This window comes from Tupaia chinensis, unplaced genomic scaffold, assembly GCF_000334495.1.
Source record: "Tupaia chinensis unplaced genomic scaffold, TupChi_1.0 Scaffold000141_1, whole genome shotgun sequence".
Taxonomy (NCBI): domain Eukaryota; kingdom Metazoa; phylum Chordata; class Mammalia; order Scandentia; family Tupaiidae; genus Tupaia; species Tupaia belangeri.
In genome coordinates this window covers 1,902,229-1,914,776 of record NW_006159611.1, presented here as the reverse complement: position 1 = coordinate 1,914,776, position 12,548 = coordinate 1,902,229, and the positions used below count along the sequence as shown (strand labels likewise).

Genomic DNA, 12,548 nt, shown 5'->3' with positions numbered 1-12,548 from the left:
GATTCTGAGAGCAGCAAAGTCAGGCCATCAATGTTCAGTGGCCTGCCTGAGGCCACAGATCAAAACCCGGCCATCAAACCCCAGCACTGGCTGGCCAAGCCCAAGGAAGAGGTCCTTCCCTGTACACCACAGGCCAGGCACTGAGGCCAGCCCAGTGCTGGTGCAGCCACCTGAAAGCCACAGTGAATACGACTCCAGGGTGGAAAAAGAAGTGCAAGACTATATCAGAGGTCAAGAAGGCTTTCTGTGGGGACCAGCACTTGGCGTGGTGGTTAGGGCACTGGGCACTCCCACATGGCCAACCACGGTTCAAGTCCCGGACCTGGTGGCTTGCTTTCTTACTTTCCCTCTCTCGCTGTGTCTCTCTCTGGTCAAATTAAATGAATAAATAAATAAAATAGAATAAAATAATTAATTCTTTAAAATATGGATCTTAAAAAAAAATAAAAAAGGCTTTCTGTGCCCCAACTCATTGAAAATAACAGTCACGACCACGCAGTTCCAAACAGCACGCTATGACCTGCCATGACAAGACAAGACGGGAGCTTGGAAGTTTGACTCTCCCTTAAAAGTTTTAAAGGCTACACCCCCAAACTGAATTTCTACTCACCTGGTCCCAATAGCAAGCCTCTTTACAATTCATGAAAGGTTCAACTACGTCACATAAAGTGGCCTCTTTTTTCTTTCTTTCTTTCTTTAAGGACAAACTATTGTCTGGGGATTAGAAATGCACTTCGTCTTAGGGCCAGGCCGTGAAGCCGCTTCAGAAGGTGAACATGATGCAGCAAACAGCAACTGGCGAGCTCCCGGGCTCAAGGTCCTCTCTCTCCATGGAGGGAGCACTTCACTGGTGGAGCGCGGTCGTCCACTGAGTCACATGGTAACAAAACCTATCAGGTAGATGAGTGGTCTGATCCAGGACACAGCTGCTCGGCTCGGTCCAGGCTCGAAATAATTCAGCATTATCACCCTCCCCCACTAAGTACAGTTAGTTTTACGGGAGGGAGAGAATAAGCGTGGATAAATAACATGGCCGCCACACGCCATGACGGCGGAGAACGCCAACTGTGCCCAGGGCACCAACTGCTCCGAGTTCCCACTGACCTCAAGGTGCTAATGAGGGAGTTATGCTAAGACTGCTAGAAGGCATCCCACACCCACTCAGCCTAACCCGTTCCAGACGCGGCTCCCACAGCACCGCAGGGGGGCCTGGCTAATTGGGCTGTGTGGAACACGTGGCCTGAAATCGGCCACAGCACCGTGCATCCCCCGGCCACACCGCACCCACACCCACACACACTTTCCCGCCTGTTCTCCACGCAGATTTTAGGGTTTTTTAAATCTATATAGGCGCAATAAATGTAGCTTTTAAAATTACAGTGCAGCTTGTATGACGGTTTTAAAGGGCAAAAAGAAAACAGGTAAGGATGGTTTGTGTAAGCACACATGGGGGAGACGGGTGGTAATGACCAGAGACACAGACAACAGACACCTGGGGAAGAGAGACCCTCTAATCACATTAGCTTGCAGATCTGAAGGGGGGGTGGGGTTTGCAGGATTTCCCTTTACACACAGCAACTTCAAAAAAATCCCCATTTTCTTAGCATGTCTTTATATAGGAAAGCCTGTGTGCCTTTGAAGCCTCAACACAAAACAAACAAGAGTCTTTACAAGTTCTGCCTGGCCACCCAGGGAGAAGCAAATAGTGTTTTTTTCTCCAGAAGGCCACCCCAGGATACCACGAACAGAAAGGAAAAGGGGGAATTACCCGCGTAACCCTCATGTGCTTTTGCAGAGCATTTACTACACTATTTTCATCTAAGTAATTCGTATATTTTTAGGCAAGCGAAAAAAGACCTAATGACTCACTTATTGCACAGAAGCAGTTTTGAAATAGCAGAAAATATGTTAAAAGCTAAGAAATACCAGAAAGAAGGAAGATGAGGGAGTTTTATCAGAATGGCAAGAATTGAGTCGGGGCTTTTACAGGTGCCAAGGTTCACAATGCGAGGATGGCGGGGGGCCAGGAAAGCCATGTTCCTCAGTACAGAAACTTGGGACCAGAAGTTGGTGTAATGTTATGTTTCTGGAATCTCACGTAGCCAAGCGAGGTTTGAGTCCCAGACCCGGCGGCTTGAAACTCACATCGGGTACAAGTGTATGTGCGTGCCCAAAATCCCGAGAGGAGAACAGAGAAGAAGGGATTGCGGTGTGGCCATCCCCCTGGGGGTGATTTCTCATTTCTGTCTCTCGCCATATCACCAGAGAGCACACATGCCCTATAGCAAAAATCTAAGGGACAAGAAAGGAAAAAGAGTAAAAAGCTCCAGGCTGGGAAGGGGGAGGCCGGCGGAGGGGAGTTTCCTGAGCATCACAGGGGTGAGCTTAGGGGCAGGGAGGCATTTAGAACCATCAGCAGGTCTTACGGTCACTCTCAGGGCGGGTGGCATCTCTGCACACATTCTCCACTTGGGCCAAACGAAGACCAACTCCAGTAGCTGGACAATTAGGAGCCCCTTCTGCCAACCTCGCGCTGGCTCCCCAGCTGTCTCCATACGACCAGTGGCCAGCCGCCCTGCCTCGCCCTAAGCCCTGGCATTTTCACCCAGTCCCACCAGCTCACCAGCAGTTTCCTGCCACCCTCACCTCCCTAGTGACGCCAACGCTTTTCTTCATTCGTGACAGCACATGCAGACGTGGGCTAGGGAAACGGCAGAGCACGCTCACAAGCCCTCCACCCCCGCTCTGGGTCCTGGGCACTCCCACGTATGCCCGCATGCCTCCGGGACTGGGATTCAAACTCCCTCACCTTCCTTCCTTCCAGGCCAACCTGGACCTACCTAGCAGGGACTCAGACAACAGTCACCGCGTGGCTGCCAGCACTCCGTTGGGAGGGCCGCTGTTCACATCACAGCTCCCCAACCCCATTGAGACAGAGGATGAGACGGGGTGGCCAGGCTGCCGCATTTCCGTCTGCCACTGTAGGTCCAGGCGGGGCCTGCTGCTTCATCTCCTCTCCTGCCTCAGTGTCTCCACTAACGATGGAAATTAAGGGAGCAGTGTTCAGCACTGGGCCCTCAGTGATTGGGAAGGAGGATCAGCTAAACGAGGTCCTGAGAGTCCTTGGCTCTGCTTGCAGCTGAATCCCACCTTCCTTAACCCCTGCAAGCAAGATCACTTCCCCTTGTCTAAATCCCATCACAGCCCTGGGGCCAGCAGGTGGTGTGGTGGTTAGGTGCTGAATCCTCACGTGGCCATCCACAGATATAGTCCCAGACCTGCCGACTTGAGAGGAGAATGGAGGAGAAGGGATTGTGGCATGGCCACCCCCTGGGGGTGATTTCTCACTCTCCCTGTCTCTCCCCATCTCTCTCAGCCAAGTACATGTGTGTCTATGGCAAACACCTGAAAACGAATCCATCACACCCCACTTACAGCTGTGCTGGGCCCCGGCCATGTCCATGCCTCTGTGTCAACACAACTCCCACCCTGTATGCTCGGGGGCAGGCCCAGGACGGACCATGCCTGTATCCTGCCCCATGTTTGCACATAACCCGACTGGAGGGAACCTTTCAACAACCCACACAGAACTCACCCTGTAGACAAGGACAACAGTCCAAGCGAGGTGAAGAAATCCACCCCATTCACAGTGAAGATGCTTCTCCTACGTAACAAGGTGAGTGGATAAAGGGGTGTGGGGGGGTCAACGGTGTGTGTGTGTTGGGGAGGATGGACAGGCAGACATGGGACAGACAACCACTATACCGCAGGCAAGATGGCGTCTCCCCCCAACCCCTAGGGGATAGTACCCAGACCTGCTGCGTAATGGCCAGCTCCCCACTGCTTCTTCACTACTAAGCATTTTCATTTTCATTTTCATTTTTTTTTTCAGTGCCAGAGGGCATGTGTGTGTGTGCCAGAGAGAAAGCGCGCTCAGCCCAGGGCACCTGTTCGTCCCCTGTCCTGCACTCCTCCTGTCCAGCTGATCCTGGCCACACACACAGCTTCAGTGGTTTTCACGCCTCGGGGAGTGGGATTCAGACTGCAGTCGGCCATGTGGAATCGGTCCCTAATGCACAGCGCTGCACTGCTATGCCAAGGGGCTGGTCCTACTAAAACTGTTTAAGTGCCTTTTCTCTTTCTTACATTTTAAAGAAAATGTAATACTTTTATCAAATCCAGACCACCTCACCCCCCCTGGGGTGCACCCTCCTGCCGGGGTTTCAGTGAATGGCAGGACCGTGAGCCAGTCATGTGCCCACCCCCTTCCGCCCCCGCCGAGAGGCCACAGAGGACCATTCCGTGAAGCACCCTGCGCAATGTCACCGTCTGCCCCTCCAGTCGGCCACCTCCATCTGTCCCTGCATTTACTCAGTGAAGTGCAGCCCCGGCATGATAAACCCCATTGCAGACAGAATGCGGGGAATCGTGGAAAGGCAGATTGCAGAGCGCGTGGCAACATGCGGGCTTGAAGGTTTGGGGTCTCGGAGCCCCTTTGCCATCACTCTCCATGACCCGGGAAACCTGCAGATCTTCCTGATGGAGGGAAGCCCGCTCTAGGACCTGAAACCCAGGAGCATCTCCCTGCAGGGACCAGCCTCAGAAAACTGTCGCTTCTCTGTCCCACGCTGGAAAACGCCGCCTCCTTCCACATCTCTCGGAACTTCTCAAGGGCCTGGAAACTGGGTCTGGGTGACTCACCAAACAGGAAACGCACCGGGACTGCAGAAGCGCTTTCAGGAGCAAGTGGGCACAACCGAGGAGGTGCACCGGGCCAACGGCCTGGGCGGGCTGACCGCTCCTCTCCCCGAGGGCTCCAGACCGTACTGCGGGGACTCTGTGAGGCCCTGCCCCGAGCTCCATCCAGTTGGCTATGATGATGGCTCAGCTGTCCCTTCTGCAGGAGTCCTCCTGGCCACCCCATGGGCCCCCCCATCCAAATCAGCACTGGCTGGACCAGCAGGTGGCTTAGCGTTAAATCGCTGGACTCCCACTTAGGCCACAATGGTTCGAGTCCTGGACCCAGCGGCTTAAGACTCACACTTAAAACTCACACCAGGTACGTATGTGCCCAAATCCCGAGAGGAGAATAGAGGAGAAGGGACTGTGGTGTGGCCATCACCCCGGGAGGGGGCGGATTTCTCGTTTTCTGCCTGTCTTTCCCATGAGTGCACACACCCTATAGCAAAAATCTCTCTTTAAAAAAAAAAATGCAAAAACAAACTGGCACTGGCAGGATTTCTCTCTGCACTCTGCTTGACTTCACAGCACTGTGACTTGGCATGAAACGTATCTTTATTATTACTGCTAGTATTGCCAGTCTTCCTTGCCAACAGATAATGCTTGTCTCGAGCAGTGCCTGTTCCCTTCCCTGGAACCCCAGTGCCAGAGAGAGGGAGAGAGGGAGAGAGGGAGAGAGACGGTGAGAAGAAAAGTGAGGAACCACCTTCCAGGGGGAATGGCCATACCACAGTCCCTTCTCTTACCTTGTTCTCTCAGGATTTGGGGCGTGCATACACTTGTGCCCAGAACGATTTTCAAGCCACCAGGTCCAGGACTAGAACCACGGTCGGCCATGTGCGAGTCCAGCACCTTAACCACCACACCACCTGCTGGCCCTGATAGTTCAGTTTTCTAAATCTGACCACCAGGGGAACTCAGGGCGCATGCCCACCAAGCAGCAGGTCTGGCTTTGAGAACAAAGAGCTGCACATTTCATAAGCCCCCAGGAGTCTAGGGAGCCCTCTGGGCTCAAGTTCCATCCCCCAGTGCAAGCGAGAAATGGATTTCTAAACCACGAAGCCACCTCTTCCTGAAGAATGTCCTCTTTCCTCCTTTCCCAATACGCCAGGGGTTGTTTTTGCAGCCCTGAAGTAGCATTGTCTCATGTGGGACATGGCCAGCTGGAGCACAATCAATACCTGAACCGTGTCTTACTAACACACATTAAGTAATTGTGTCCCCGGATGCATAGGCCGTCAACATCACTTCACCCGAGGAAACGTGCCAGTGCAAAAAAATATTACAAGGAGACTCGAAATGAGGCACTATGATTTTCTTCCTTTCAGTAAATGAATATGTAAAAAGTTCATTTTTCTTCCAGGCATATCTATCCTTGCATTTTAAAATACAGTAAGCCCAGAATTATTGTAGTCTGGAAAATAAAAATATCTGGGCTTTTCTTGTAGGAAAGTTCAAATGGTAGGAGAACATTTGATATTTTCAGTGTTCCTGAAGATCAGAAGGACTTTCAGAATAATGCATTTTTCCCCTCCACAAAGGGCATCTATAAGGCTTAATCTGCTGAAAAGAATCATTCTGACAGTCTTAATGTATTCTTTTCAGGGAAGCCCTGTTCAGAGAATTCCACAGGGAAAAAAGTCAGTTCCCCAGGAAAGCACCAATCTCAACAATTATGGCTCCTGGTAAATAGATGAGCCCAGAGTACATTCAATATATTGTGGATATTAGAGCGAGGAAGGAAATAGGAGTGATGATCCCGAATATGACATATTTTTCACAGTCCCTTGATGGCCAGTATTAAAACAAATATTTGAAAGATTTGCTCATCTTTCAAAGAACATCTCCCAGGAAAGCCAGTTTCAGATTTCTGCTGTAAGGAAAAGAAAGATAAAGAAAGAAAGAAAGAAAGAAAGAAAGAAAGAAAGAAAGAAAGAAAGAAAGAAAGAAAGAAAGAAAGAAAGAAAGATCGAGAGAGAGAGAAAGAGGGAGGGAGGGAGGAAGGGAGGAAGGGAGGGAGGGAGGAATTTCTTAGGAGAAAATATTCAATTGCATCAGTGTTGAAACCGAGAACAATCCCCCCAATAATAAGAATAATTGTACTGTGATATTACTGTGACGAGGCACCTTTCGTCCAGGACTGAGAATGTGTGTAAACATTGTCTCATGCAGGAGTAATTCTGCCAGGGAATGACCATACACAGGACGGCAGGGACTCGTCCCAGGTCACTGGTCTGTGTGGATGAGAGACCGAGGTGCAGAATACTTGATTGTGGTCTGCCCATCTAACCTCCTGGCCCCCCGACTTTCGATGAATCATTTGGAGAATTTCATTACAGGGTAATTTTGAAGGAAACCCGTATTAGCTCTTCTATTAAATTCTGGTTTTGCTCTTTTCTCTGTTTCTATAACCCCATGGCACAATGAAGATACAGGAGAATTCAAGGACATTCCTACAGTGTCTGCCTGGAATCAATCTCTCTCTCTCTCTCTCTCTCCCCTCTCTGTCTCTTTTCTAGGTTCTTCCACCAAGAGACAGAAAGCAAAGCTTCCTCAAACACTGGTTTTATCACTGATCATTTCCTGCAGGACAGGAAGCAAGATGGCTCCCCACTGTCTATGGGAATATTTAACGTTCTCCATCGTAGGCCTCACGCTCTTGTCACTTCTCCCAACTCAGAATAGCACCTGTCCTCGCTGTTCTCCTGACGGGTCTGCTCATGCTGTAACTGCCTCTTTCTAGAAAGCTCCTCTCATTTCTATTTGCCTGGGGTCCCTAAAGTCGTACTCTCTGATGAGGGCCGACAGAAGGCGTCGTGATTAAAGTTTTGCCCTCCCACGTGGCTGATCGCCATTGCAATCCTGGACCTGGTGGCTTGAAAATCACACCGAGTGTGTGTAGGGGCAGGCCCCAAATCTTGAGAGGAGAATGGAGGAGAAAGGATTGCAGTGTGGCCATCCCCCAGAAGGTGATTTCTCACTTTCCTTCTCTTTGTCTCTCTCTAGCAGGCACATAAACCCTATGATATATTTTTTTTTTAAATTAATCTGTCTTCAAGGTATTAGAGCTGAAAAGACCCATGGAATCCACTCTGTCCCACCCTGCCATGCCCTCCCCTCCACAAGGCGCCGTGAGCACACCTGACTTCCCAAGAATCCACTCGTCTGAAACAGTGTCCCGGCAAGCTTAAAATTGTGAGAAAACTCTTTTTTTTAAAGAATTATTTTATTTAACTTTATTTATTTTAATTTGACTAGAGAAGGACAGTTTGAGAAAGAGAGAGACTGAAGTAAAGTGAGAAAGCAAGCCACCAGGTCCAGGACTCAAACTGTGGTTGGCTACGTGGGAGTCCAGCGCCTTTAAGCACCAGGTGCCCTACTGGCCCAGAATTGTGAGAGAACTCTTATTTGAGCTCACTGGACACCTCCCCACCAGACCCAATTCCACACCCTACAGTGAGCTGTAACAGCAATGCATTCTGTAACAAAACGACCCCTGCAACACTGGAGAACAACCATGTCCTCCACCTTCTCAGATCCACGCCCTTCTCAGGTCTACGCCAAGGCCCTTCCACCATTCCCCTTGGGACTGAGAGACCCTTTGCTTTCCGAGAACCTCTAATTTGGTGCCCCTATCACTCATCGCGCACACGGAGAAAAGGATAACATGTATACAGCAGACTGGGAGACTAGACAAGAGTTTGGGGCAGCTGGGGGTGCCAAGCTCAGGCCTCAGCACAGGGTCGTGGGGTCTGACGTCTAGCACGCCTGTAAGGTATGTGTCGTACCCAACTGGGAAGCTCCACACCCACTGTATTAGCTACTCTTGTTCTCGAACCTACCTTGGTACACACAGAATCAGTCACTTGCTACTGGAAAGGCCAATCTCTGTACCACAAGATTTGTTAACAAGAAAGGCTTTACCACAGGTGACGTCAACCAGGAGAGAGCTAGATTTACTCAAGAGACGACTTCAGGCTTTTATAGGGAAATAATTTCCACCCAAGGCCTCAACCAAGTATGTGTATGCAAATGAAGAACTGAAACTTGTGATTGGTTGATTTAAGCAGCAATCCCATTGGTCCATTATGGAAAGTGGCACCGTTCTGATTGGCTGCTTTGCCACAGCGAGCGTCCACACCCCTTCCCTGCAGTGGGTGTCAGCCCTCAGTCACTCAGCCTCCCCCCCAGTCCCTGCGTTGTCAAGCAAAAGCACAAAACAGCGGTCATTGCCAGGTCTCTCCCAACAGGCGGTTCTGGACAGGTACAGTCTCTTAAAATTGAACACATGCACAGCCTACCTCAAATGCAATGCATTTCACCAAACCCTCCTCCATGACTAAGGCCAAAGCTCATTTTTCTCTCCCTGTTTGTACAGTAGATAATATCTGCTTGAACTAAATTTGACATATAATAATATAATACAATAATATAATATAATCATGACATCTGGTTACGTTGTTTAAATCATTTTATGTATTACTGTTATTTTTACTTAAGTCAGGTTCTTACTGTCTGGCCCACACTGGCCTCAAGCTGGCAATCCTATCTAGCCCCAGTGTCCTGAATAGCTGGAATTACAGGCAGGCCCTGCAGGATGGTATATGTTTTAGGATTGTCTTAAGCGAGCATCTTAATTCTTTTTTTTTTTTTTGGAGAGGTTTTCACTATAGGGCGTGTGCGCTCGCCAAACAGACAGAGAGAGAGACATAAAGACAGAAAGCGAGAAATCACCCCCCAGGGGGGTTTGGTCACGCCACAATCCCTTCTCCTCCATTCTCCTCTCGGGATCTTGGGCACGCACGCACATGCGCCTGCGTGAGTTTTAAGCCACCGGGTCCAGGATGCGAACCACGGTCGACTACGTGGGAGTCCAGCAACATAGCCATTATGTTAACTGCTGGCTCCCTTGATTCATTTTTGTGATGGAAACTAGGGGCCATGTTTCCATTCTGCCTGAAAGAGCTCAGCACAGGCTAAGCGCATAGTAGGGCCTCCAGAAAACATTTTCTGAACCAGACTGTGCAGCCTACAGGGAAGCCATGGCTTAGAGGCTGAAGTCTGGTTTAAAAGCTCTAAACCTCACCTGAAGAGGAAGTTTATCATTCTGCTTATTCACACAGAGTCTAAACAATGACACAGACTTTCAAGCTGGAAAACTCAGCACAAATAAACACGCCCAGACAAGTCCAGATTGGAAGGGTGGCCGTGGCATTCCTTCTCCTATCTGCGTTATTAAGCCCAGACACTCACCACTCCAGTTATAAACACTGTTAAGTGGCGTTGCATAGTTTTATTTAAAGCTATGTTTGCTTTCAGATTAGACTTTAACTTTAATAAATTTCCCATCAGAATATGGTTAAGAGAGGAGAATATTTTGATTTAAGCGTTATTTCAAGTATGAAACTCAAGCTGTGTTCGTTAAAACAGGCTCTAGTTATAATTCAGTTTCACAGTAAGGTCAAGACTCTTAGATCCCCTAATCCTTCTCCTCCTCCAGGGCTGAAATGCCTGGGAATTTGATAAATTTACATATTCTCCCTTGACCACAAAGCTGTCCCAGGGCCCCCGCCAAACTCTGGCCCCACTCTTGTGGATTCAGGCTGACTTTTCTCTGCACCACTCAACTCAGACTCCCCCTTCAAGGGAGACTTAGAGCTAAGGAAACAACCTGTCCCTGAAAGAGATGGGACCCTCCTTTCCTGCAGAAGGGACCTTCCTTTTTCCCCTTCTCTCACTGCCCGAGGAGCAAGCCTGCCTGTACATTTGAAACTCGGATAGATGAAAAAGTCAGCACTGGTCCCTCCGGACTTGATCCATTTTTAAGCGAGCTCTGAGAACTTGGCCACTTTACAGATCCTCTAAGAATGAAATATGAGGAGAGAAAAGGAAGTTTGATACATGCAGAGAAACAGATCTGGGGCTGGGAAAAGCTAAGAGAAGAGCCATATTAAGACAGGGTGCATAATACAAACTTAATTGACGGATACTGCCCCTGAGGAGTACAGACTGGCTTGTCCATTAAGGTTTGAAAGTTGAACAGTTAATATCAACTTGCCATTTTATGCAAAAGTATCTTGTGGCCACGGATAGGCTGAAGGCTTTGGTGCTGCCTTAACTCATCCCAACACTCATTCTTTCTGCTCTGCCTATGTAACAGTTTAGAATAAGGGGAAAAGTAGTTTTACATGGGAGGTAAAATAGAAGGTAAAAATAACTCCACTGTGCAACAGACCAAGTTTACCCTTCTTATATTTAAGAATCCCAGGGAATCCCGAGGTGGGGGAAGGTGATAATTCAGGGATAACCCTGGGAACACAGACAGAGCAGGTAGGGGAAAATATTCAATCAGATCTTCAAAGGAAAAAGAAACCCCAACTCCAGGTCCATTCCTGAAGCTGGCATTTCCACGCAAATCTATGCTGTGTGTTACCAACCAAGATTACTCTGCAGTACCTCCAGGCCATGAGTGTGGTCAGTACCGAGGACTCTACTGAGTGCCTTCTGAAGCATGAAGGGTGGCCCAGCCATGGTACTCCACGTGGGAGGACTCTGCTGTGTGAGGCTGGGGCCACGAGGGAGGACCAGGTTCGGATCCTGAGCCAACCATAACAGGCTGGTGCTGCCGTAAGTGCAGTCCTACCTAAGTGGGAGGTTGGGGTGGGTGGACTGTAAGAGCAAGACCCTGTCAAAAAATCTCTCTCTCTCTCTCTCTCTCTCTCTCTCTCTCTCTCTCCCTCTCCTCCTCCCCCACACACAGTCCTTCACTCACACATGCACTTTCTCTCCCTTCCTCAATGAAAACAAAAAGTCTACTACAGTTAAGGGTAGATAGTGTAGAGACAAGAAAAACTGTTTAACCCACACTAATGGAAGCAACAGATAACTAAAAAATGAAACCGCAATCTCCACTATTCATACCACTTTTAAAACTCAAATAGACAATCTGGAAGAAATAAAAATAACATCAGATTAACACTTAATTCTGTGGTGGACACTTAGGTGCCTACTAAATTGTCATTAAGTGAACAATTGATTTCTTTTTTTTTTTTTGGAGAGGTTTTCGCTATAGGGCGCATGCGCTCGCCAGACAGACAGAGAGAGAGAGAGAGACAGAAAGCAAGAAATCACCCCCCAGGGGGGATGGTCACGCCGCAATCCCTTCTCCTCTATTCTCCTCTCGGGATCTTGGGCACGCACACATACACGCCTAGCGTGAGTTTTAAGCCACCGGGTCCGGGACGTGAACCGTGGTCGACTACATGGGAGTCCAGCGACATAGCCATTACGCTAACTGCTGGTTCCCAACAATTGATTTCTTAAAAACACCAGGATTTCCTAAATGAAAATAGTAAATTGCAGAGTATCTTCTGGTAGGTAAGGGATGTAGGAAAAGAGAAATCAAAATGATATTACTCCTCGAATTGCCCACAAGACCATGACCAAAGGAGAGTCTAACACAAGGAATAACATTTCTTGATTCATCATATGTATGCTGTATTTCTTTCAAAGTAATAGATTCTGTAATCTGTTGCATCATCCCTGCGAAATTGATATGGTTTGGCAGATAAGGATATTACGTAGGCCAGGCCAAAATGGTTGTGAAGCTACAGTTCTTTTGTGACAGTGTGCGAGCAGGTGTACGTGCTGTAAGATCGCACCGAGAGAAATGCTTGCAGTCAGGCTGCCTGAGTAGACACTGCTGTCTGCACAGACTTTCTGGGTGTTCATCACTCTCACATGTTCTCCGTTTCCTGTCACGACTAGCACTCGCTCCGTCTCGTTCTCCCACAATCTGTTTGTGCCGA

The 12,548-nt window shown here is 48.9% G+C and overlaps 1 long non-coding RNA gene across 1 annotated transcript in view; it reads right to left on the bottom strand.

Moving 5' to 3' along the window:
- The window catches only part of LOC102495128 (uncharacterized), a 448,830-nt gene that overhangs the window by 358,635 nt on the left and 77,647 nt on the right, over window positions 1-12,548 (bottom strand). The window lies entirely within an intron of this gene.